The sequence below is a fragment of the Strix aluco genome, chromosome 2, assembly GCF_031877795.1.
Source record: "Strix aluco isolate bStrAlu1 chromosome 2, bStrAlu1.hap1, whole genome shotgun sequence".
Lineage (NCBI taxonomy): Eukaryota > Metazoa > Chordata > Aves > Strigiformes > Strigidae > Strix > Strix aluco.
Window position 1 is genome coordinate 20,662,923 of NC_133932.1, and position 25,684 is coordinate 20,688,606.

The following is a 25,684-nucleotide window of genomic DNA, read 5'->3' on the forward strand; positions in this document are numbered from 1 at the left end:
GCACAACTTGGCTCAAGTTCAGCTCTTCCTCTGGCTCCCAGCTACTCTATTTTTATTGAAGGAATTTGGGGCTATCAGAAAGGAAGTCAAATTGTTTTAGGAAAACAATAGAAAAGCAACTTGAAGTTTATTAGCTTCCTGCCCAGGGCCTGGGACCAACTTGTCAAACTTATTAGAGCGATGGCAGAGCTATTTATTTAAAAGGGCTAGCGACAAGACTCACAATTTCATTCCTGTTTAGGCCTTGGTGAAAACAAAGGAAAGCCATAAAATAATATCTGAAGGGAGCAGATTCCTAACTGGTAAATGGTGCAAGTAAGGTTGGCCTGTGAGCCATTTGTGGTGTTCACCAGTGCAATGGCTTTCGTGGGATTTTGTTATCAAATAAATGCCCGGGCTTGCATTCAGAGGCTAGCCCCATCACCCCAAATTCCTTATTGTGGCTCAAATTTTCAAATGGAAGCCTCACACCTAAGATTACAAATTTGTTTGGAAAAGGCCTTCCTTTAGAGCTACTGAAGGGAGCAAAACAATACGGCAGGTCTGCAGAAGAGCCAGGAATAGAGCCCAGGTGTCCCTGATCCTGTTGGACTGCTGGAGCCCCCCGACTGTAAAAAATATTTATATCCTTCAGAAGCAGCTGCAGTCTGCTTCCCCATTCAGCTACCCCAAAGTAGCAGTGCCATTAAGTCACTGAAAACACGCTGGCATGCGGCTGGTGAGAAGAATGGACAGCCAAACTATTAGAATCACAAGCAGAAAGTGTCTGTGCTGCCTGAGCCTTTCTAAGGAGTTTCATCATTTGCAAGGAAACAAGAAGAGAATAAAACAAGTAACTGAGAAGCATTTACAAACTGTGCTTAATGCAAAGCCATATCCCTTTTTCAGAGGGCTGTCTGCTAACTGAGTGTTTAACCTGCTTCCAGGGAGCATATAGGAAGAACTCACCTCTCCTTTCAACGGTGCAGTAGCAGTCTTTAGAAAGTCAGGCGCTGAGAGGTATTGAGCCCGCAGAGCTATGCACGCAAGCTTTGAACAACTTGGTAACCGCTTTTGAGATGAAAGGAAGAAGAGCCCACCTCAAAAATTCTCTTCCTTCTCCTCATTAGCTTAACTAAGAGCGTGAATGCAAAGCTACAGTTTTCTCTGAGGCCTAGGGCAATAATGCATCTTGTATTGGCAAGTGGTAGAAGATCTTGGTTTATATGTTCCTTTTAATTTATCCAGGTTAGATGCTTATAAGAGGGTCAAAGTGAGTGCATGATCTCTGGAAGGGCCTTAAAAACCGGGTCTTAGACTCGGTAGTTTTAATGTAAATGCAATAATCGCGCATTTATTTAAGCTATTCCTACAGCTTTTAGGTTTCTCTAATTTCTGTCCCTCTATTTCCTTGGTAAACAAATCAGCCAAAGAACCACACAGAGCAGTGCAGCATCCTAGTTCATTACAGTCTGTAGGCGTTTACTTAATTTTAAGTACATTCTTGAGTTGCATTGATTTCAATGAGATTTAATAGCCTGGAAGTTAAGCACCCTACATTGCCAGCCAGCCTAGCTTTGCTGGGGGAATTCCGAGACAGCAGCTAGTCTCAATCTTCTCGATTGAGAAAGATATACTTCTCAATCGCCTCTGCTCTAAGGGATGCCATATGCAAATCACATGATGGTGTTCTGGCAATGGAAAATATTTTATTTGCACTTATTTGGAATCTGTGTCATCTGGACTGGTATCACTTAATTTACACTTTGTTCCAGTAAGCAATGTTTCAAGCCCAAATGTATGCTGTGAGAGTTTTTGTCAGTTGCTCAGAACTCTTGGACTTTCAGTAGTGTCTGAGTCTGGGATCTTGCAAAGACTTGGTCATGTGAGTAACTTGATACAGTTACAGCTTGGGGCCATTCGTGTGGGTAAAGGTCCCTCTGTGTACAAATGTCATAGACTGGAAAACTGTTGTAGATTGTGAAGCTCTTGTTCTTCCTAGAAGCAGGAGCAAATACGGTTGTTCAGAAACTTTCTGCTCAGAAACTAAGTCCAGAGGTTACTAGCCAGCTGGACTCATCGATGCTGCCTCTCACCCCAGAAATTTGTGACATGCTGCCATGTGGTGCCAGTGCCAGCATCCAGTTCCTGGGATGTGCTGTCCTTCCTGTGGTGGGGTTAGATAGCTGTGCTGCTGTGAGATCTCCCAGCTCTAAAGCTTGCAGCTTTAGAAAAAGGCTGCTTAAGCAATACTGCCAGTGTGGAAAGAATCACAGTCACACGTCCCATCATAAAGCAAGCTAGCTTTGCTGTGGGGTAGAAGGACCTCAGCCTACACTATACATTCTCTGCAGGGGGAAGAGAAATCAGGACTTGAATCTGCTCTGAAGGCCAAGATCTCTAGAGCTTTCCCTGGAAGTCAGCTTCAAAGGAAGAAGCAGTAAAAGGATTTGAGGAAAAAGAGACATGTGCTTGGACAGTGGTGAGTGAAACTGAAAAGTACACAGCCTGAGTTATGGGAGGGTTCTCAGATGGTGCTTATTGCTCCCAGCCAGCTTGTTCTCTTTTGTGATGGTCTGAAAGCATTTCAAGACATGACCTCCTGGGTAAAATTAAGAACTTAATTAATTGCACAAATTTATGAGTAATAGTTCTTCCCACCAATTTTGTGATGTGTGTTGGCTGGATTCTGAAGCCTTCTGTGAACAATGCAAATCACAGCAAATGGAGGGGGCAGAAGGACACTGCTGGCCCAAGCAGATTAGAAGGGTACATTTAATAGTAGAAGACCAAATATCCATGCGCTAATCATACGTGTGTGCACCCACACACATGCACGTAGAATAAAATTGTATTTCTTTTGTTGGCAAGAGCTTCCAAATTGACTAACTGCCAGCAACGTTGTGGTGCACAGTGTGCAGGGAAGGTGCTTGGAAAGGGAAGGGGGCTTCCCTTCCCAAAGTGTGCCATGAGGTTGACTTGAGCAGTGCGAGGGAAGCAGACAGCCCTGCTCCTTCTTGCTGCACCTTCTGTGTGGCTGCATAAAGGCAAACAGGCTCACAGGGATGCATTAGGCACCTATACTTGTCAGCCTGGTGTCCTGAGTATTTATTAGAGGAAAGCGTGGAGAAGGTTTGTATCCAGTTTTGCTTTCTGGAAGGGTGAAGGATTTGGTCAATTCAAATCTCCTTAATTGTGTTTCTGGACACCTGGGTTTCCTGGTAAAACACTGGCTGCTTGACTTTTTCTAACAGCCCCCCTGCCCAGAAGAGGTGACAGCCTGCAGAGGAAGCAGGTGTGTGCCTTAGTCACCTACAGCCTCAAAGGCAAGGAAGTGAGTGCCCTGGCTTCTCCGCAGCAGCCAGCCAAGGCCATGCAGAGAGCCACGCTGGCTTGCCAGGTGGCCCCAAGCACAACTCATGTTTAAAGCTACGAGGAGTGGGGAGGAGGCGAGGAAATTCTCTGAGCACTGAAGACCTGCCAATAGCCTAACATAGGGGTCTCCCCACCTAGTTTCCCATTTGATTTCATTTAAATTCTCTCCCCTTTCTCCTAATACATAGCGTGATGCACTCTGCTCCAATCCTAACTGCCGACTGCTCTGTATAAATCTGGGCACTGCATTCTCACTGGGTACTTTGCACACTGTATCTTCTTGTTTTTAACACTAGTGGAGGCAAAGATGATGTGATCATGGGACACCTAGCAGAAAACTATACACAAAATTGCTAGCCTGTACTGAGATGTTTCATTTGTGGGTTGCTGTTTTTTCATCTCTCTGATTTGGTGATTGATAGATAGTATCAAAGTGAACTTGCACTGTGCTAAGACTCCTGTATGAGTTTGTGGAGAAACCTGGTGATGAAATATGACCAGTAAGTGATGTCAGACAGTATTGTGCTTGTTTGCTGATGTTTATTGCTTTCCTTAAAATGGTGGAAAAGGAAGAGATATTTAAACTTCATTGAAACAAGTTGAAGTAGCTATAAATTCATTAGTTTTGAGCTGAATCTTGCAGTTCTATACTCAAATACTGAGTCTGGCTTCTTGGTGAAAAAACTGAAATTTATTTTCCTTAAAAACTACTCCCCACCCCCAATTGAGATATGACAAAAATAGCTATTAAAATAATAACCAATTTTTTTTCCTGGGTAGGGATGATGGGTTTTGGCTTTCTGTGTGTGTGAGAAACAGAGATGCCTAAGCAATGCATGTTAGTAGGATAGATGGTTTTTGCATGTGATACCCACATGATATGATGTGGGGGCTTCCTATAATTATCCTATGCCTCTTGAAGAAGAAAAGTGAATTGGTTCTTTCAGACCAAGAGGAACCCAAGACTGATTTTTTGACAATGCACTCAGTATTTAGGAGTGTTGTCACCAAACCAGGGACACCACAGGATGTGCCCACTGAAAGAGCACTTCAGAATGTGAATGGCAGTGGTTAAAAGCCATGCAAGATTGCTCACAAGCAGCGGAGAATAGGGAAAAGGGAAGCCTTGATGTTGTCTGCTGTTCCCACACTCTTTCCCCACTTTCCTCTCAGGCCAGCTTTGTGAAGAACCGCATTTCTCTCTTAGGGAACGTAACAATTTAACACAGCAGGGAAGAAAGAGGTTTTGCGATGTGCTGCATGAAATGATGCAGTATCGCTCAACTAACATCTGGTAAAACGTTCTTAAATAGCCTCATCTTCCTGCATCAGCATTTCTAACATCAATAATTTTATTGGTAATAATCAGTGAGGTCTGAGATTTGTTGGAGCAGGATGGATGGCTGCATTTGGGGAGAAAATCTAAAGGGCTTTGAAGTATGCTGATAGAAAAATGCTGAGGCAACGTGACAATTACTGAGCTGAGAAATCTGCACTGATTTGCAGTTCCCAATTTGTTTGGAAAACATGAGGAACACTGCCTTGAGAGTAGTTGCTGGTGCTTTAATGCCATCGGATTCCTAAGAGGTGGTGAACTCCCCAAGTGCCACAAGCCAGGGTAAATCTAAACCTGACTTAAACGTTTCTCCTGGAGCTCCCATGGCTGTCCATACTGGTCACAGGAGGTGCTTTCTCTTGCACTCCCTACAGCCCCATCCCAAAAACCTTTGAGAGGAGTTCTTCTCCCATTCCTATCTGATAGGTCAGGGCAAATCCAAGCCAGTCTTCCAGACACATTCTTTCCAATCTAGGTCACACAACTTTCCTTCCACCTGAGCAATCCCTTCCATTTTTCCTCCTCTGCTAAGAACTGTGTGATCATCCTTGCATTAAAAAAGATACCTTGAGAAATGGCTTCATACAGTTAAAAAGAATTATTTTCCACTCTGAAAGGCAGACCCACATGGAAACTCCAGCACAGGGATGACACAAGATTATCTTTCAGCTACCAGACTGATGTGAAATAGTAGTCTGCAGCTGTGTAAGCAAATAGACCAGCATTACAGGAATCCACGCAGAGGTCAGTGGTGATCCGTGGAGTGGTATCTAGACTGCTTTGGGCAGGCAATCTGCTTGGTACTGAACTGGGTGGGAACTCACATTTTGTTTCAAAGCACAACAAAGCTGTGAGATGGTTCAGCTATGAAAAAAGAAGATGAAGCTGAAGAAACTTAATGTGATGCCAACATTATGTGGCCTTGGTAATGGCCAGAGATCTGCAAAGATGGAAGTTTCTGGGCCTCCTGCTTCCGTTAGTTTTCTGCCGTTACCTCCTGTTCTAGTTGCTGAACCCAGCTGGTGATGGTCAGAAATGCACTGCAGCATTTCCAGTTGTTGGAACAGGTGGTGACACAGTAAGTGATATAAGTAATATGGAGAAATTCATTCTGGACTGGGTTGTAAGCTGCAGTGAAGGAGAATGGGGACACAGCAGAGAAAACCCACCACTTGTGTACCTTAAGCCACCTTAAAGCCCTCTGAGCTCTGAGATGCTTTGAGGCTTCTCGCATTACATAGAGCAGCCTCCAAGTTGCTTTGTCTGATAATAGGCTGCCCTCTGAGCTATACCACTCCTCAGCTTTGCCACAATCCAGGATAGACACCTAGTCTGTCTAGTAAAGATGAACTGCTGGGGAAACTGGTGTCAAAAAGGAAGGCTGGTCTTGGCTAATGAAGTTAAAGAACAAGAAGTTCAAACCTCCTGATGTCCCTTCCCACCTGAATTATGCTACGATTGTAAGTTGCTGGGAACAGATGGTCTGTAGGAGGTCAAGGTCAGTGCAACAGCTTCTATAGAGGTAAATCATATCAGTGTTCAGGATTTCTTCAGCATATCAAGAAAAATAGTAAAAGGAGAAGTTATTCATATTACTTCTCAAAAATTCCTCAGATGAAGCTATTTAGAAGGTGAAGTGGCTTGGTTTGAGGAGGAAGCTTTGTTATAGATCATGAGCAAGGAAAAAGAAGGAAAGTACTGAAGTAGTTTGCCAGTCTAACACAGAAAAAAATTAATAAAGGGATGCGTCCCAAAGAATATTGTAACACAGATGCTGTTTAAAATATATAGTAGTGACCTGGGTAGGGACAAGAACATGACCAAATTCACAACTAGCACAAATGTATCTATCTACCTATGTATGTATCTGGTGAGTAATATTATACATTGGCACATACGTCCCATGGCATCAATAACATTCCTAATTTGGGGGGTCAGATTGCTCACTGAGGAAGTCTTCTATGTTTAAAAATACATGTTATTTGCTTTTCTAGGTGCAGATCTGTCAGAGTAGCTTTTTTGTTTTGGTTGCCTGCGTTTTCTTGGTTAGAAAAGTGTATCAACACTTATTTTTATGGCTGGCTTTTCTCAACAAGAAAGATTCCTAAAAAATGGGTACCTACATTCTGGATTTGTTTGCTTCCTCTGGAAGATTGTGCCATGATTTGGACTCCCTTGGCAGAGGATACTTTATCCCCAGGTTTCACATAGACTATCCTTGCCTCTGAGTTCTCGTTCCAGTTAGGAATGATTGTTGAAGTGCTTCATAGATTGACATCTTTCTTTTCATGTGCCAGGGGATTTCTGAGGCAGTCCTTAAGAGCCATCTCTCCTCTTGCCCCATGGGGGTCCTGTGGGGGTTCTAGCCTGGACTCATGTGATGGAGTAAAATGGCCAGGAGACAAAGCACTGAGATAGCAGGTGAAATTCATGAGAGGAGTATGAGCTGCTGCATTGGCAGAAGAAGCATATCGATCTTTAAGTACTCCAGGCTCCTGAGTAAACTCAACTCCTCATAGAAAAAAGTTGTAGGAAGCATTCTTGTGACTACCTCCCTGATAAGAGAGGCATGATCACCCAAATATGGGGCTTCTTGATGCAGGTAGAGGGTCTGGGGTTTGATCAATATGGGGCAAAAAGACAATGTCTTAATACTGATGAGAGACTGCTCTGCTAGTCTTGAGAGCAAATGACATGGCACAGCTTATGTCCATTTGGCTTTCCTCTCCACCCCTCAGATCCCAGAGTGCTTTTGTCCATGCTGCCTTGTGGGAGCGGTTATTCGTCAGGCCAGGACCTGAACCATCCTGGGAGAGCTTCACTGGCCTGGAGAGAAATTGCTGGGGAGCATCCTGGCCACACTGATGATGGTGGGATCATGTTGGAACCTGTGCCTTGGTCCTATTAGTGTGTGTTATAGACGGACCTTCACTGTCTGAGAGCAAGCTGGGTTTGGAAGAGGAAGAAGGTCAGAAAGTAAGCAGTGAAAATATGACCATGCCACTGAGCTCAAGGAGAGAGGAGCTGTACCTTAAATTGCATGCTGCTGCATTTATTGGATTGCTTTTTGGACTGTGGAGTAATGGGTAAGATGATGGATTCCTTTACTCCCGACTGCTCAAATATGTGGATAAGGACATAATTGACATCTTTGCTAAGCTTGTAAGCTGATGCAATAGTTATTTGTTTATCTCTGGATTGATGTGCAGGTTAGTGCTAGAGTTGGGTTTATTTTTGCAGAGCCAAGTAGCTCCAGCCTGCTGTGTCTGTAGTGCCTGTATGGGCTGAGCCAGGCTCTGGGCCTCAGTTTCCCAGTCTGGTGCGCGGCTTGCTCTGTGCTAGGCACTGAGCACAAGCTGGCATGGAGGCAGTATAAATAACCAGTCCTGAGAAAACATGTCCATCATCTTTGAAAAAGAATATTTGTATGCTAACGTGGTTCTTGTAGAAGGGGGGCTATCACCTATTAAAAAACATCTAAGTTTAGCTTGGTTGTCCATTTGGCACAGACTGGAGGAGGAGAATCTTGGCTGAGTCCTGACTGCTTTTAAGCTTTGGGAAGGTGAAAAATGCATGGAAAGAATGAAACTGAAGCACAAAAGCTGCAGAAAAAGTCGGTGCAGTCACGCTATTACCAAACTGTGTATTCTTACACAGACATGTGAAGCCATGTTGCAGAGTGTTTCTAGATGCTGGAGGAAATATCTAGCGTCTACAGAGAGCATGCCCTATGCCTGGAGAGCCACTCTCCAGTGCACTGACCACTTTCATTTGGCATAGCTTTGAAGTCAACTCATATGTTAATGTTTTCCAGTCAGTGCCTGAAGAAATCTCATTTTTTAATTTTATCTTAAAGGTAGGTGAAAACAAAGACCCCCATAGGTATATATAAGGTGGTTACATGTTAGATTCTGTTGCAAATGAACAACAAACCTACCGAGAATATAAAATCAGGACCCAGCAGCTGTTCAGCCCTGAGAAAAGCCAGAAGTATTTTGGCTGGCTGAAAACCTGGTTGGTGGTCACTGTTTGTCCCCCACTCAGTCAATTCAGGTACGTTCAAGTACTGAAGCATGTTGCTTTTTAATGCATTGAGAACTACCAGGAAACCAAAAATTTTGCTTTATTGCTGGCTAGAGCTACCAGGAAGCTGTATAACTGTCAGTCAGTTCATTTGGTAGGGACTTGTGTTGGCTTGTTGGTAGGCTGCAGGCGCCTGGATAGTTTAAGTGGCAAGGATGCACACCACCCTACAGTTGTTTGGTTCGGTTGAATAAGGAGGAGATGCCCTCGCCTACTGACATTATTGTGGTAGGTATTGCAGGCTGGAGCCCAACCTGGCTAGCAAAACCTGCTCAGAAGGAGGGATAAGGACATGGGTGGTGAGCCTATTCTCTGTGCTGTCTGTGCCACACCATTTACAGAACCCAGTCTCACTTGTTTAAAACCAGGGTGGGTATGTCTATAGGAGCAGCCACCAAAGCAGCCACTGGGGCTCAAGGAAAAATTTAAGAATTTTTAGCAGGCAGAGATGTTTTCTTTCTGCACCTCTCTGAACTCACTGGAGCCTGAATACAACTCAGAAGAAATACTGGACTGGGGATGTGCTGCATTGCCTTGGTGTGCTTCAGAGTTGTTAGCAGGGCCTCAGAGATCTCAGAATAAGGCTCTCGGTTTGAATGCATTTCCTTGCCTATCAGATACACCATCTCTGTTTCCCAGAGACCCCTCTACTCAGCTCAGTGATAAAAGCGCTTTTTAACACCAAAGCTGCTGTGTTCCCACGCCTGTTGCTGTCATGAGGGAGGCCAGTCTTAAACAATAGCAGAGGAATAAAGAATAGCCTTGCTAATCGATATCCTGCCTAGACGCTGAGTCAGGTGGCAGCTTGGGCCTCTTTAAAATTCCTGCATTGTTCCTTATTTTTCATTTGACTGGGGTAAATTTTTATCTTTAAGGAAAGAAAACACACGGGACCAACTGTCTCTGCCTCCTCTACTGTTCCCTTCCCACCCTCCCCCACTCACTTTTGTGTCTCTGTCCTGTGGTAGCCTCCAGCAGTGAGGCATATAGATACAATTTGCTAGTTTGGTGTTTGAGTTGGGTGTGATGTGCTGTGGTTAGGACAAGGTGGCAGTGGTCTGAGCAGGGCTCCCTAACTCACATACTTCTGCAGGGCTTTGGAGAACGCAATCTTTCATGCCTACATTTCCACGTGCCTCATATTTATGTGATTGGCTTAAAATGGTCAGAAGGCAAGGCAAGGATGCAGGCACAAGTTCCCAGAAAATTTCCCCATAGATGAATGTTTGGAACCCTGGCAGGATGCTAGGACAGTCTGTATGTGAACAGACATTTGGAAAATTGACAAAAGTGGTATTTGCTTAAACAGACTTCAAGATCCTGTAGCTCAAGCTCTTGAATCCACCTCAGCTGCATTAAAAACGTTTCCAGAATGAGAAGGGGCTGGGGTGGCTTTCTGTAATCTCTGAACCTAACAGGGCCTGTACGATCCTGTGTGGGGGCTTCATTCAGCTCCTGTCATCGTTGAGCCTCACCCCAGGGCTGCTCTCACCAGCCTGGACTGGGGGGAGGCTGTGGCTCTGCTCCTTCCCCTAGCCATGAGCCCTGCAGAGGAGAAAGGTCAGAGATGCCCCCAGGATTTTCCTCAAGGCTGGGGGTGTTCCTGGGAAATCTTTGTGGCTCTTTGGCACTGCTTGCCTCCTGCTAAAAGGCCTCAGCAGAGGGGAAAAGCGTGGTCCTCACTGTGCTGCTGGCCAGGAACTCTCAGAGCTGGAAAGGGAACTGGTAAGGGTTACATCTGCATGTGTAGATACGAGATAAGAGCTGACCTACCCTTCACCCCAAGCTGAACTCCCTGAAGCTCAAACAAGGTAAGGTGACTGCTTGAGAAAATGCTGGGGGGCAGCCTGCCAGACCGGCAAACTTGCTGCTCTTGCCCGGGAGCAGACATTGAATGACCATCCATGAGGTACTTGCTAGGTCCGTGAGGAGCTTGCTAGGTCCCTGGCTAAAATGCTTGAGGACTGGTGACACAAGGAATCAGGAGATGAGGGTGCCGGTCAGGAGCCAGGGCAAGGCCAGCCATGCCCCAGGGTGGTGGGTGCTGGGGGCTGTTAGATGTGGCTCCGTGCAGGGGGACACCACACAAGCGTTGCCAAGGCCTTTAAACCCAGCGTGGGGACACCCAGCCCAGCCACAGGGCCCACTGTACCAGAGGCTATTGGTTGAAGGAAACTTCTCAAAATTTTTTTTTTTTTCCTCCTCAGATTTTTTTTTTTCTTTTCCCAAAATGCTGAAGTTCTGGAAGAATTCTGTGTTTCTAGTGGCAAAGGGAGGGAGAAGATTTGCGCGGCAAAGGCTCGTTTCACAGGCTGCAGAGCACCATCAGGCCAGGGTGGAAGCCCAGCTGGTGGCAGGATTGCAGGGGGAGGGATGCTCCACTCGCTCCCACGGGCCTGCTCGTATCTGGAGACAGGGAGGACACAGGGCCCAGCGTTTGTGTCCCCCACGAAGAGGGCACCAGGGGAACCTGGCAGCCACCCCTGCTGCCCTGGCTTGTAGGCTAGAGCAGCTGTGGCTGCTCAGAGCTGCCAAGGAGGTGCTGGCATGTAGGCCCCTGTCTGTCCCTCCCCATGTATACCAGTACACTGTGGGCCCCTCCTGCTCGTTGTTCTCCAGCACCTTTTGGTTAAGGGATTGCATTTTTTCCCCTGGTTGGGGGCAGGGGTGTGTTTAAAAAATAATGTAAAAGAGAAGAATCCAAAGCAGGACAGACCCCTGAGGTTCCCAGCGTGGTACTTGGCAGAGGCACAATCCTGTCTTTAGACAAAGCCTTTGTCCTCTTTGTCCTGAGGGGTGGGGGTGGAGGGAGAAATAGAAATTACAGACAATGGAGAAATCATTTAAAATTAAGCTGAAATAGCATCTACTAAGTATTTGAGCAGGGCCTTTACTGCACATAGCCTGTGACTGTTGCTTTCAGATATCCCTACAGCGACACACATGCAGATATTGTCACAGCCTCTTCCCCCTGTGCAAATATAAGCAGGGCAACATCCACAGCTAAGTGGCCTTAGATGGAGTTCCTGTACTGGAAATGTGGTTCTTCTGGGAAAGAAACATCTCCCTTTAACGATATCCCTGCGTCTTTAAGTCTCCTGGGAGCCTCAGATCTGTTTGGCATAGCATGGGAAGCGGTGCCTGCCAATGCAAGCATGGTATGGTGTGGCAAGGGCTGGCCTGGCCCCGACACCATGTTCTCAGCACTAAACCCTACGTGCCTGCTCTCCTGGGAGTGAGCAGGGAGCTCTGCCTGTGCTGCCTACCGCCTGCAAGGTGCGTCGGTGGGATGTGTTTTTGTATTGAATCTCAAGGAGTAAGGAGAGACTCTTCTTGCCCCTGGTGTCTTTATGAAGACTAGGAAACAGAAAGCATGGCTATCTCAGAAGGTGTTTTCCAGCAAGAACACACCAAGAAGTGACTCTCTCTTCTCTCTTTATAAATGTAAATTCAGGGTGCCAGATGACTGGCAAGATGCAGTTTGCCTAGTTGAATGCTTGGTGCATCTGAACTTTGTACAGGAAGGGCCTCTCAGGAGGTGAACTGAGAATTTCCTTTAGACCTGGGCTTCTGTGCTGAGGCAGCTGGTAAGGACTGCATTGGCATGAGCTGGGAAAGAGGGCAAGTTATGACAATGACACCTGCCCCATGGGAATATAATGGAGTGCTTTATCTCATTGTGATGGTTGTGGGGGTTTGCTGTGTGTCAGGGCCTGTTAGGGGCGTTCTGGTGACTTGGTTGCTCTCCAGAGCAGTGTTGCTTGAGCCACTGAGCCTCAGCTGTGGTAGCTCAGGCAGTGGGAGTATCCTTGGTGTGGATCCTTGTTATGTAGGTTGTAGAGGAGATTCCTGAGTTTCAGGTTTTGAAACACTCTGATCAGTCTGTAGCCACTTAGGATATCTCTGCTGTTGTTATGTGAAGTTGATGGTCACCATGGCAAGGATGGTGCCAGGATGTTTTGGGTCTAACAGCATGTATTGCCCTGTGATGTGGTTAAGCCTACAGCTTGCTGACTGCTTGTGTGGTTCCAGCTCAGGGACTAAGGTTGCACAAAAGAAATAAATTTCTTATGAGCTGCTTCACCTGCCCCTGAAAACTTGGTGGAAAAAGACTTAGGTCCTAATCAAGCTGTTAGTCACAGCAGGTTTCCCAAGCCTTGGGGCTTGCCTGCACATCTCTGTGGGTGTATGCCAGGCATGATGCTGGGGACTGCTCTGCTCCAGGCAGCATGTGCGAACGCTTGCCTGGAAGAGCTGTCACTTCAGAGAGCAGATCTTTCCTCTCTGGGAGGGAACAGTGGGGAGGAACTGAAGCAACCAGGCTACCCCTCCATCAGTGTGTTTGAGCAACAAAAAATCTCTTTAATGCTCACTAGGGAACCTGCGGGGGTTTCATAAGAAAAGATTTGTTCCCTGTGGGCCTGATGCTGTGACAGCTTCCAGGGAAGATGAGCTGGCTGGCTAGGCAGGAGGCTGAGTACTGAAAAGAGAGGGTGAAAGGTGCCGCCTGCCAAAGCAGCAGCTGGTGAGAAGGCGACTGGACTGCACAGCATCAGCACACACATGATCGGTGGAGAAGCGCGAGCCCAGCTTCAATCCTTGTCAATGGCACCTCGTTGACTTTTAACGCTTCCTTATCGTGTCTGCGCTCACCTCGTAGCAGCACCGATAAAATGCCATCACTGGTGTAATCTCCTGAGCAGCTCTGCAGAAAACGTTGCAGAGCATGGGAGGCTGAATTGCCTGCAGCTAGCAACCAGCGTGGGACTCCGGTCCAGAGCAAGGTAACAAAGAAACGACCCTAACCTGAGACAAGGCGCGGGTGGAATAATCTCCTAGGTTTGTGGAGCACCAGGTGTGCTGATATGACTGGCACGGCAGCACATGAGTTTTGTGTTAGAATAGGGGTTCGCAGAAGTTGAGATAGCTGTTACTTTTCAGTACCTAGTGGAGTTGGAAGTGCACGCCATCTGAAGTGATTGCAGTATGTTAGTACCCAGAGCTATGAACAATAGACTTATGATAATGGGAAGGAATGCACAAGGGCTGTTTGTTGTCTTTCTTTTTTTCCAGAAATAACTTATTTCTCTCTCTTGGGGTATTAAGCACCTAAGTAGTTCTTGTACAAATCTTAATTATCACTAAAAGAGGGTATTTTTTTCATCATGCAACTTCTACCTGTAGGCCCATGGCAATTTTCTGACCTGTTTTTAATTTTTTTTTTTTTTTTACAGGCAACCAACTTGCAGTGATACACTTGGGAGAGTCCTTTATGGGTTTGAACTAAGGACACCTGAATACAGAACAAGAAGCAGCTACTGAGCAGGTATGTCATTTCTGGAACCTGTAACTGGTGCCAAACTGGTGTACAGTATTTTGCCACTAGGGGAGAACAACGAAACCTGTCATGGAACTGGCTGGAAAGAAGAATTTTCCTTCTGAGTGAGAAATTTGGATGTTTAAGAATGCATTTTTTCCCTTTCTTAGTGTTTTTTTTTTTTAAAAAAAAAAAAAAGATCCTAGACTTTGTGTCCTTCTTCCTGAATTGGAGAGAAAAGTCATGATGCGAAAATTGCTTCCTGGAGAAAATGTTCTAAAGATTTTATCAAAGAACTTGGGGGTGAAGTCCTTCACTTTTTTCATGGCTGAAGATTTGATTTCAGCTTCACTGCTCCAACTATTTAAAATGATGAAAGGTGAAACAAGGGACTTCTTCAGAGGAAGGAATTATCATGAACAACAGAAACTTCCAGGGAAATCAATTAAAAGTTTCAATTTGATGCTGTTTTACTTTTCCATCTTACTCAGAAAATAGGATTTTGCAGCTCTCAGCATATTTTTTGCTTCTTGACCTATAGCTCTGCTCTGTACTATGTTATTCATTGAATGTTATTATCCTGTATCTCTTATATAGCACTAGTCTTGTAATCATCCCTGTAATCACTTCCACATGCTGCAAACTTGCAGAATGGAACAAACTCCTTCCGCATTCCCTGTATTCACATTATCTTTGCCAAGTTCTTCCTCTCCAATACTTGCTTGGATACCTTCAAGTTTATTTTCAATATGATAAGCCCAAAGTTGTTCTCACAGAAATATCTAGTGTTGCCCCAGCCATCTTTAGGAACCTCTTATTTTTTTTCCAACTAGCTTTGATCTTTCCTGTCCTTCTGAACTGTTCTCCTGCTCTGCTCTCTTTCTCTTGTTTCTGTCCAACGTCTTGCACTACCATCTCTTTGTTCCAGCATCTACACATTTTGCCATTCTTCCATCAACCCCTACCAACACCTGGAACTCAGTGTGTGGGAAACCCGGGCCTTTTCCCAAGACCATCTCCCTTCATCACACCCAGCACTTCTGCTGTTCTCCCTGACAGTGACATCCAGATTACCACACATTTTACTGCATCCAAGCTCTGTCTTGCATATGGACCTGTCAAATCTCACCAGTTTTCCCTCTAAAAACCTGACTTTTTGTTTACACTGTCTTAGTGAAAAGCTCAGTTGTCCTCGGTTACTGCAGTGGTGCTTGCAGTCCCCAGCCTCCTGCCTCCCAGGTCCTGCTGCCTTACCCTTGGCATTCTTCAGCGTCATATTCCTTCTGTGCCTTCTCCGTCCGGTTTCAGCCTCTCGATGTGGACTCTGTATGTCCCCATTTCATAGCTGTCTGCTATGCCCTCACACTTGCCATCTTCCTGAGTGGTGTTTAACCACTTACTGACTCTTTCTGCATCTGCTTGCTCACCTTTACGCCCCTTTCCAAGCCTTCAAAATTTATTTTCCTGCACTTTAATGTTTTTTTTTTTTTTTTTTTTCCTTGACTCATACCAGGCAGGATCAGGAGCACAACACACAGTAAACACCTAATTCCTCTTAAAATGAATACTGATTATCTGCCCACCTAAGAGTTAGGCAGCTAAATATTGTTAAGGTATTTGTGTACTGGTGTGCCACCTGGCACCTGCTGTTAGCTCTTGAGACCGGTACTTAGATTCCAAACACTGCTGATGCCACCTCACCCTGGAAGTCTGTGCTCTCTGTCAGTAATGTCCCCAAAGTCTGCATTTGGTAACAGCCTGAGGAACTTGATATCTAGTTCTTGCTTCAGTCCACTGAGATCCATAAGCAAGCTGTCCCTCTGGCCATCTCTCTGTCAGGGCCTGAACTTGTACAGGTTTCCAGAGAAGGCATACCAGATTGTAACTGGTGCACAATGCAGGGCTAGTGCAGAAGGTAAGTGTTGTGGCCAGTGTCTAAGACCAGGAGGTAAATGATGAGATTTAACTTCTTGGAGGATGGAAAACAGCACCTAGCCCCCTCATCTCTGAAATCTACTGTTTGTAGAGATGGAGGCAGCTGTAGTGCTGAAGTTTGCTCAGTGGATCAGCAGAGCATATAAAATGAAGTGTATGTAATATTAGGCTAAGCTGTCATGGTGGTAAAAAGTGGGACTGGGCTTCCTTTATGTCCCTCTGGTAATCTGCCCACGTAAGACCAAGACTTATATTTTCACTTTATCTAGCTGTCTGGTCACTGTTCTTTGAAATTTTAAGGAGCTTCCTTGTCAGATTTGAGTGAATTTCATCCTACAATGTGCTCCAGCCTGAAGGGCAGAGCCATTTGCCCAAGACACTTGAGGTCAAATGGAGAAAGTGTTGATCTTCACTTTCTTTTTTTTCCCCACATTCTAGTAAAAGGTCCTAATTAGTGGCCTACTGCACCCCATCACCACTAGCCTGGCTTACTATCTTTTTCTTTCTGGAGTGCTTTTTGACAAAAAAAGCCTGCATTATGTACTTAGACCAGGAAAGACAGCAAGGTGGTGAGTCCCGTTTTGAGATGGATACCCCTGCTACAGATAGGTGTGAGATATTTGCTGCAGACCTAGTGTAGCAGTTCACCATACCAGCAAAAAAGAAAGGAGGAGAAGATAAAGGGAATAGAGAAAATAAAAAGCAGGCCATGGAGATAATGAAAGTGGGGGAGTACTTCTGATATTATAACTCTACCAGACTTAGATGTCTTTAGCTCCTGCTGTGCTTTGCTAAAAATGAGGCTAGTTAGCAGCAGTAGATGTGAATGTAACAACTGACAGGGGAATGAGAGAAGCTATGAGAAATCCATGAATTAAGTAGATTCTCTTACTTTTTTTTTTTTTTTGGTGGAGGGCTTAGAAGTAGCAGTTTTCAAACTGTGGCTTACTGGTTGCTCATGTCAAGTGATTGGGATGCTGTGGAAGGTGAGAGAAGGGTGCAGCAAGCAAGATGCATGATGTGTCTTCAATCAGGAGAAGGAGAGCACTTGGGGAATGGCTTACTGGAACTGCTGAGGGATGATGGTGTAGCTGGGAGGAAAGATGTAGCTTAGGAGTAGATGCTAATGTTGCAGAAATGGGGATGAGGATTCATGTAGCTAAGAATAAATGGGTTTATGGAAAGGATACTGGTGGTTATTTGGTAACCAGAAGCTTAAATGATCAAAGAGTTTAGTAAGCCCTTCTGACTTTGTCTTGCCCTTCCAAAAATATATCACGGCTGTGTGGAAGGTCACCTCCCATCCGTTCTTAGACGTCAATCACCCCCTTCAATATAGGTGGCCTATCACATTGCATAGGCTGGATAAACACTGGGATATATGATAGCACATTTGCTGAGCTGCAGGATCTAAAGGTAAGGTCGATATCTGGAAGGCCAAGATATTTGTGAGGGGAGGCAGGATTCCTGGTCTCTTCAGCTGCTTGCCCTCAAAATGGAAGGAGAAAGCATTTCAAATTCCAAAAGTCTTTTCAGGCTCCAGGCTATAAACAGGCTCTTCCTGTATAAAGCAATAAGGATCTAACAGTAATCAGGAGATGTCTGTTTTTCTGTACAGGCCTAATACTACTGGGATATGTTTTTGTGAGGGGGGTGAAGCCCATCCGTCTGGGGGGACAGAAGTGCCCAGTGCTGCGGGTGTGGATCAACCAATGAGATGGTATTGAAGAGAGAGTCATTGGCTAAAGGAGGAATGAAAGCCCAGTCAAGCTGAAGCAGAGAGACACGGAAGGGGGAAGGAGTCAAAACCAAAAAGAAAGATGGAAAGAGGAAGAAAATAATCAGGGAAAGGTGGGAGAAGTATGGACAGTGTTTTATACAATGGAGAAGTGACCCAATCATTGAATACACTCCAAAATACTGTATTTTTTGAGCTAGCTAGGCTAAGGGCCTCTGTGGGGGAAAGTACACAAATGATGGGTCCCCAAGTCCTACTGCTCTCTCCAAATTCAATGAGTGCAGAATTTATCCCCTAGATAACTGTCCTGCATTTGTCTGGAGGGCCTGTGGCTCTACCGTGGTCTGGATCCTCTGTATCAGATCTCTGAGTAAGTCTGTATTCTCAAAGGTAATGTGAAGGAAGATATGATGAGAGGAATGTATCCGCTATTTTACTTTGCGGATTACAGGGCAAGTGCCATATGCAGTAGTTGTGGATGCTGTTTATCCCCACCTCTCTTGCTAGCTTGGGTGTCTGGATCCATTCTTGGCATGTAGGCTCCTTGTGCTAAAAATCTTCATGGGTCTGTCACCACAGGCCACAGCTATACCTTGGGCTGCAGAGTAAGCAGCGTGCTTGGAAGTGCTTGTAAGACCCTGCACTGTATTTCCTGGTCCTAGTCAAGAGACTAAAGTGAAGGTTACTAAAAGTTTAATATCTAGTAGCACGTTGCAAGGGTTGGTGTTTCCTGACAGCAGTGACTACAGTTTCACCCTCTAACCACATCTCTGCTCCCAATCAGAAACACCAAACCTGAGAAGCCTGGAGTGTGCCAGCTTCCTCTCTGGTGTGTGGTCTGACAGGAATGGGCAAACCACTTGGATCATGCAGGAAACCAAAGTGTCCCTCATAGCTAAAGTGAAATCTTCTAGGAGGTAGGGTGTTCTCACACGAGTCAGCTATGACAGCAGGGGAAAGTGCCTCTCCAGGAAGGATCTGTGTCACTCGGACCCTTTGTTTACACTGAGCAAAGCCACTGGATTTCATACCTTCTCTTACAGTGATCCTACAATAAAATGGGGAAGATGAGACACTCTTGTAGGTACAGACTCTGTCCCAGATGGGAAATCTGCACAATGAGATGCCAGACCCATGAGCCCTTCTCTTCCCTTGGGATGGAATAACCCACCTTTTTTCATCATGAATCCTACCAGCCAAGGGTGTTGCCTCACCTCATTCATTAGCCAGCCAGTGTTGGTATAATTAGGGGTTAAGTAGATAATCTTCAAAAATCCCTTGGAAGTCAGGGAATCCATATATTTGCTTATTTGCAATTTCTGTAATTTGTGTATGGCCCCTGAGGCAACCAGGCATGGGAATGCAATCCCAAATTTGTGTATTTAACAACTGAAAAGAAGATGTGAGAAGAGGTTTGTATTTGCAACAGTATAAAGAAAAGCTTTGACTGTCTAACCTCCTGTTTTACCTTCCCTGTTGCATGCTATGCATCTTCCTGGTGCCTAGTCCTGCAAAAACAGAATTTTAGTGTGCGTTGAGACTAGCTCCTCTGGCACAGGATGAAGTTAAGCATGTGCATAAGCTTGCTTTTGTCCCAGCCAGAGAGGAAGACTACCATTTCTTAATTAGGGGCTCATTAGTGGTAGGCCCTTACAGAAACATGTATCAAATGGTAACTTTACCTTAAAGCACTTACAATCAAATTACGCCAGGTAGACTGAGTCAGGAATAGGTAGTGCTATTATAGTGCTTTTAGAGATTTTTGTTGTTGCTGTTTCTTGCAACATGGACGTTAGAACTTTACAGGAAACATGTCGGTCCTCCAAATGGATGGTGATGTGTAATTGTAAGGGGTAATAAGTACTGTAAAGTTGGTCATTTGTGGCTGTATACTGTTGAACTCTACTATCAATGATCTGAAAGACAGCAAAATAGTCATTGATCAGTAGGAATGACTCAAAAATCAGTAAGCTAGCAAAAAAATACATTACTGCAATAGTCTGGATCACTCAGAAAGATGGGGCCAAGCATAACATTAGCTGCTGTAAGTCACATGTCAAAGAATAAGGAACACAGGCTATGCTTATCAGCTGGCAAGTTTGTCTTGGAAAGCAGTGACAGGGAAGAAGTGGGGGCTGGTGCAGCTCACTGGCTGACGACAAAATTCCGGGATGATGCTGTAGCTGGGGGAACTCATGCAGCTTTCGGTAAATAAGTTCAAGATGAATAGCTCTAGGAGAGGCCGAGCACGTGTGTCATTTAGCACTAACATGGTCACTTCCCATGTACTCTATTTAGTGCTTTTGTTGGTGGTTCCTGGATGGGAGAGGCTTCAGGGACAATGCCCAAGGGTGTTAAAGAATTGGAATCCTGCCTTCCAGTGAAACAGGTCGGAGAGTTGAAGGGAAATGGAAAGCTGAAGGCTAACTTTTTTCAGTGTCTATATATACTTACATGGGGAACAAACTTTCTATGTCTAGCAGACTGAAGTGTAATGAAATCCAAAACCCAGAATTTGAAACTGGGGGAAAAAAAAAAGTCATATGAGAAAAAGCACTATTTTTTAACATTGTCTGTAATTAACCACTAGAAAAACTCACTGAGTGTTGTGGAGGATCCTCCACAGGAGGCTTTTAAATTGTGGCTGGATTCTTGTTAGAAAGTAGACCCTTGCAGAGATGGAAAGGATTTCTGCCAAGTCTTCTGACCCAAGTTTTCAAAGGTGTGGGTCCAGATGATCACAGCAGTCCTTTCTGTCATTACAGACAGAGGTTGGCTCACTGTTGGCAGCTGTGGGGTTGAGAGTTGGAACCTCAGGGCAAGGGCAGAAGGCATCCCCTCTCAAACCAAGGCATTACTCCTTTTCACCCTGCTCTGTGCAAACAGCCTGCAAACAGGCAAACCACATCACTCTCCCTCTTTTAAGTTTCAAATGCTATTGCTCCAGTAAGCAGCATTGCTGCCCCTTCATTTCTGTTTCCCATGTAACCATCTACCCCATTCCCACTCCATGACATTGGTAACCACCTCCACCCCCGAAAGACCACTGAAGATGGTGGAGGTGACCATCAATATTTCAAGGAGGAGCTGTCACCACCCCCACCCTGCCGCCAGCCCCTCATCCCACTGTTCCACTGTCTGTGGTGGCACCCATGGGTCTGGCTGTCTGGTTGTACAGGGTGGGAGAAGTCAGAGTCCCCAGCAGGAATGACCACACACCATCTTCATTGGGAGGAGAGGGCATGGGCTAGATGCAGGCCTCCCACCTGAACTCACAGTGTTTGGTTCGCCTTTTTATTGGATTATGCTGCAGTGATATCCCAAAGTAAATGAGGCTTCATTAGTGTCCACTGACGTGCTCAGTGATAAGAGGTATTAATTTAAAAGCATTGCTTTAATTTTCCACTAGCCAAGCCAAGGCATTCCTTTGCTATGTCTATGGCTTTGTCTTCTTTAAACCTTGAACAGTTATTCTCCTATATTTCTGAGCCAAACAAGAATGAGTTCTTTCCCTCCCCTCCCCTCAATGGACATTTTAATTTTTTTTGTGGAAAAACTCTATGCCCATGATGTCAGGGCTTTGCTTCATTTCTTACCTTATTCCCCACAGATTTAAAGTTTGGCAGAGGCCAAGAGTGTGCATGTGGAAGAGTCGGTGGTGCAACATACCATTAGAAACTTCTGAGAACAGCACTGGAAAGATGAGCGCTGACGCAGATGGAGGTTGGAGCAATGTCAGTAGGCGCCAGCAGAGGCTCTGAGCCTTTGCACACAGCTGGTATGAGCAGGTACTTGCTGTAACTGTACTTCCTAGGAAACACAATGGCCACTTGTGAACCAGCTCTTCCCCAGCACAGTGGAAGAAAGCCAAGCAGGGCAGCGTGTTCCCTGTGGCGCAGGAGGGCTAGCTGGGTGGAGCGTGGCGAGGATGGTAAGAAGGCGAGAGGCTGTGAATGTGACCGCGGAGGCTGCGTAGGGTGGGAAGCTTTTCCTCTTGTGACTTCACCTGGATTGCGTGCCAACCTCAGCACACAATGTTATCACTGCAAGCCAGCACACGGTCGGGATGGCTGTGCTCACACAGTCGGGCCCCAGGAGACTTTCTCCAGTCCTTATGGGTTTTGGCTTAGATGGCTCTCACCAGAAACATGCCATCACCCTGTTCCCTGGGTTTGTTTCCAATGGTACCGGGACTGCCTCTGCTCATGGATGACCTGTGCCACCGAGGTGGATATCTAGTTGTGGGGAGTAAAAGTGAAAGGTTTTGTCAGGAACTGAAACAGAGACCTCTGCTCTACCCCACCCCTCTCTGGCAATCTGCGTTGCTCTTGGCTGTTTCCTTATCTAGGGTTTATTGCTGTGCAAAACAGCTGAGTTAATGACTTTAAAAGAACGCTCATTCCCTGCTGCATGAAGACTTTGCTGCTTGGACAGAAATTCTTCCCAAGAAGGCCGATTCCCTTTCTGTAACAAACACAGCTGTTGAAACCATGAATACTCCTGGACAAACACAGTCCTTAGGGGCTCAGACCCAGTCTGGAGCAGTGGTTTCCATGGGTCAGGGATGTGTTGTTTGTGTGCAACCCTCTTTACTTGTGTCACCGTTAAATATCTTGCCTAAAAGGGAGAGTCAGGCCTGGATCATCAGAAGCACTTGGTATTTTCACAGATCTTCTTCCATGGCAGTCTACAGAAGTTTTATCTGCTCTCTAAGGGATGCAAGCTAGATCCTGCCTCCTTCAAGCTTAAGTTGTGAGCTGTCCTTTGGCACATATGGATTGTGCTCTGGCAGTGTCTTTATTGCTTTGTTTTCTGCTGAGCGTTCTTTGCTGTTCTCATTCTGCTTTGCAGTAATTCTAGTCTTCTCGCTTCACATTTGCTTCTTCCATGGTCTTGCCAGTGTCCTTCAAACTGCTTCCCTTAGATGGATAGCAAAGACAGGCGCTATCTTTCCAGGACTGAGGGATGAGACACTCATAGACAGGACCAGCTTTTGAAATTCATGAGCAAGAATTCTCAGGATGATGCTGTACATCACCACTTGTGACACTGCTTTCTGGGCTACCTCACAGATCATAATTATTTTTGGGAGCTGGACTAGAGATGAGCAGATTTAAGCCCTTAAAATTACATACTAGCAGCCCATGTGTAGATCCAAGATCTCATATGATCAGTACAAAGTGAGAAGACAGTCCTGGGGGGTACCTTCTTCATTCAAGCTGGCAGGTAGTCATTAAAGCAAGCTGACTTTTGTACCAGAAAATAAACACTCTTTTTCTAATTGGCTGAATTAGGGGTCGTGGAGAACACATAATGGTGAGATTTTGACATGACTGTCATGAAGATTGGAGAAAAACCAGGCAGGAGTGAGGTGCTATATGTACACACCTGGCCTCTACGTGTACATCCAAGGATCATGTTAGCCCTATCAAGCACAGTCTTGCGCTGTGAGCTCATGTGCAGCTCCTCAGCTACCCTAAGCTCAGAGTCCTCTGCAGAGTCATGCTTCCCAGGACAGAGTTCCCCACAGCAGAGCTACAGCCGATCTTGTGGGTGTGCAAGACACGACCTTCCTTGTGCTAAAGCAAACCCTTTCTGTGTTTGCCCAACTCACTGCGCCATCAGGAGTGCTCTAGATCAGCAGTCCCCTTTTTCATGATTCGTCCCTCTCCTGGACTTAGTGACATTTGCAAAACGTTTGATGTTTTCTTCCAGGTTATTGACTAAAAATATCGTGATGCCAAACACCCTCCAGGATCTTGGTACAAACATACTATAAACAAAACAATCACTTCTAGTTCTCAATTGCATTTTGGGACCAGTCTGATAGGTCATTTATAGTCTGTTTAATGACTGCTATCTTATTTTTATGTCAAGCAAGCTCTTTAATCAAATTGCCATGTGATAGAAGGGAAACTGCCTTCCAGGATCTTAAGTATATTGTAGCAGCTTTGTTATATTTAACAACTGTATGTGCAATTTCCTCAGAGTAAAGTATTAACACAGTTCAATGGAGTGAATTTTCTATAAACCCGTGTTGATTGCACCTAGTTATATCTCCCTCCTTTTGTTCCTTGTGTTCTGTGTTAGCCACTTCATTATTTAGTTCAGTACTGAGATCCTATCACAGGTCTGTAGTTACCTGTGAGTAATTACAGTTATGAGATAATTATAAAATAATTATGCCCTTCTACATAGTCTTTACAAACTCCCAGACTATGGGTTTTCTTCTCCTCCTGGACTTACTCACTGCACCGAGAAGTACAGAAAAACAACATAAATAGTGCAGAAACATCCTGTGCAGCTTATTTAAAAAAAACCCAAAAAATTTTCAGTGCAAGGTATCCAGTCCTGCTGACTTAAAATGCCTGATTTTAGTAGGTGGTATTTAATTCCTCTGAGATACTACAAGAATAGACATGTCATCAACAATGTCTTCATCATCTACTTTCTTTTTTCCCAGCAATAGGATAGAAGTATTTATTGATTGCATTTTTCTTGTCTGCATTATTATTGAATAATCTAACATTTCCATCTGATAACAGATCAATACCATGATTAAGACTCATTTTGTTCTTAATTTACTTTTAAAAAAATGGCTTTGTCAGTCTTTTTTCCCCTTTCACTTCCATCATCATTTTTTTATAATTCCTATCTTCTAATTTATATTCAGCTTCTCCTCTCTTACTATTTGTTATATGTGTTTTACTTACTTAAAGCCACCTCCATTTCCATTTTAAATCTGGCTATGTTTTTTCAATTACACTATTCTTTCTTTACTGGGGAGCTGTGTATTTTTGGTGCCTAGTAAAAATTTTTAAGCAGTTCTCAATGATTATATTTTGTTATTTAAATAATTTTTTGTGTGTTGATTTAGCCCAGAATTCTACTCAGAGCTGGGAAACAGGAGTTTTTAAAGCGTCATGTCTCTCAAAGCATTGCATTACCACTTTAGACCTTCTTCTGCTTTCATATAACAGTGCAGTTAACTGCGGATCAGTAAACCTGCTATCAGTCTCACGTTTCTACCATCACTTTACCCATCCGGATGAGCTGTGAAATACAGGTTTTGTTCATTTTGGATTTAAGATTTGCAAAATGAAGAAGCTGTTTAGAACATTTAAAAATCCCCAAGGCTGTTTTTGAGTCAACAACATCAACATGTGTGAAACTAAGCAATAACTTATGTTTATTTTTTTTTTGGTTAGTGCTCGAATAACCAGTGCTCCCATATTCCAGTGCTGCTTGATTATCTGTTGCAGACCCAAGTCATCAATCCAGTTACTAGAACACTGACTCACAAATATTGAATATTGTTAATTAGGAAATTATGATTCAAAATCACAAACAAGTGAGCAGGTAATACTTTTTCTCTTTACCCCACTTCTGCCCACTCAGTCTTAGAGCTGCAGCCAGTGATTTTAACATTCAGTCATACAAACCATCCCAGCATCTTTTCCAATGTCTTATAGCTGTAGTCCCCTGGGCAGGCAAAGCCTTGATGAATACAAAATGGAGAGGGATGCCACAATTGTATACAGCTAAAGAGGATGTATTAGAATGGGCTTGACTTCTGTATTGTGCTTCTGCAAAGGAGGGCACACTTTTGAAAGGAAGAGCCAGGGCTGCAGCAGAATGCACCCAGCACTGGCCAGTGGAGCTGATATGCAGCACTGGGATTAGAAACCCACCAACCTGTTGCACCCTGTGCCAAAGCAGGGTGGCCAACAGAAATATTAAGAGTTCATGTCCTTGCTCCAGAGCTTCAAGGACTGGAGAGAAACAGGCCATTAAAATACATACCTGTGTTTTGTAGTAACTGCATTCATAATGAAGGTGTTTATCAATCAGACAAGAATGGGGCCTTGTAGCGCAGGACATGTGGAAGAGTAATCGACAGTTGCTACACCAAGGTGAGACT

At 44.8% G+C, this 25,684-nt stretch overlaps 1 protein-coding gene across 7 annotated transcripts in view; it reads left to right on the plus strand.

Moving 5' to 3' along the window:
* Window positions 1-25,684, plus strand: part of GJA8 (gap junction protein alpha 8) — a 46,289-nt gene that overhangs the window by 353 nt on the left and 20,252 nt on the right. For 4 of the 7 annotated variants that reach the window (XM_074813223.1, XM_074813193.1, XM_074813216.1 and 1 more), the window contains exons 2-3: window positions 2,334-2,461; window positions 14,008-14,099. The gene's annotated coding sequence lies outside the window, so the exon portion shown is untranslated. Of the gene's footprint in view, window positions 1-890; window positions 1,000-2,333; window positions 2,462-13,459; window positions 14,100-21,504; window positions 21,552-25,684 lie in introns of those variants that run through there. The other 3 variants (XM_074813201.1, XM_074813208.1, XM_074813232.1) reach the window with 3 other exon arrangements.